Below are 1,216 nucleotides of genomic sequence, written 5' to 3'. Positions count from 1 at the left end.
GACCATGCTCCGCTACACCTAACTACCTCTGCGCCTTTTTGCCCCAAGAGGAGATTTCGGTTTGAGATGTACTGGACTAGACTGAATGGGTTCGATCAAGCAGTACGGGATGCATGGGTCTGTGATGCAAATATTTTTGATCCTTTCAAAAGGATGGATGCTCTTCTTCGGAATACGGCTGTTGCATTGCAATCTTGGGGCCAGAGGAAGACAGGTAATATCAAGAGCCAGATTGTCATAGTGAACTACATCATCCTCAGGTTCGATCGTGCCATGGAGGCCCGTGCTCTCACTCCCGATGAGCAATGGTTAAGGAAAACTATCAAACATGCGCTGTTGGGATTGTCCTCTCTGCAGCGTACCATTGAGCGCAAGCGTTCCCGGCTGCGATGGATCCACGAAGGTGACGCAAACACAAAGCTTTTCCAAGTTGTGGCGAATGGAAGGCGATCAAAAAATTTCATCCCCCATATCAGGCACAATGATGAGCTAATTACGAAGCAAGAGAGACAGGGGAAAATCTTTATGGAGGCCTACGAACAATTACTGGGACATGCCACGGCTAGGGAGGCAGATCTAGATCTCAATTTTGTGGGGATGGAGCCCATGACCTTTCTGATCTGGAAATTATCTTCACTGAGGAAGAAGTTTGGAATACAATTAAGGAGTTTTGCCGTCAGACCGTTCCCCGGGGCCGGATGGATTTGTGGCCGCATTCTACTAGAGGGCGTGGCCCATCATCAAAAATGATGTCATGGCGATGGTGATGAATCTATATGTGGAGGATGGTCGGGGTTTTGGGAAGCTAAACAAAGCTCATATAGTGCTCATCCCGAAGAAATCAGATGCTGAGGTTGTGGGAGATTTTTGACCAATAAGTCTTACCCACAGCACCCCCAAGTTGTTCGCCAAGATGCTAGCCAATCGAGCTAGGCGTAAAATGAAGGAAATTACATGACAACTTTCTTCTGGTTAGACAAGTGGCAAGGAAGATCCATGCTCGCAAGGAGGCTAGGGTGTTCTTGAAACTGGACATATCGAGGGCATTTGATTCGATTGCGTGGCCATTTTTGTTTGAGGTTTTGAGGAGCAAAGGATTTGGTCAAAAATGGTTGCCTTGGATATCAATCCTGCTTGGGACGGCTTCAACTAAAGTTGTTAACGGGATCCCAAGAAGGAGTTTCATGCACGCGTAAGGGCTAAGGCAAGGAGATCC

This window comes from Triticum dicoccoides, chromosome 7B (assembly GCF_002162155.2).
Source record: "Triticum dicoccoides isolate Atlit2015 ecotype Zavitan chromosome 7B, WEW_v2.0, whole genome shotgun sequence".
In the NCBI taxonomy this organism is placed as follows: domain Eukaryota; kingdom Viridiplantae; phylum Streptophyta; class Magnoliopsida; order Poales; family Poaceae; genus Triticum; species Triticum dicoccoides.
This window is presented reverse-complemented; position numbering follows the sequence as displayed.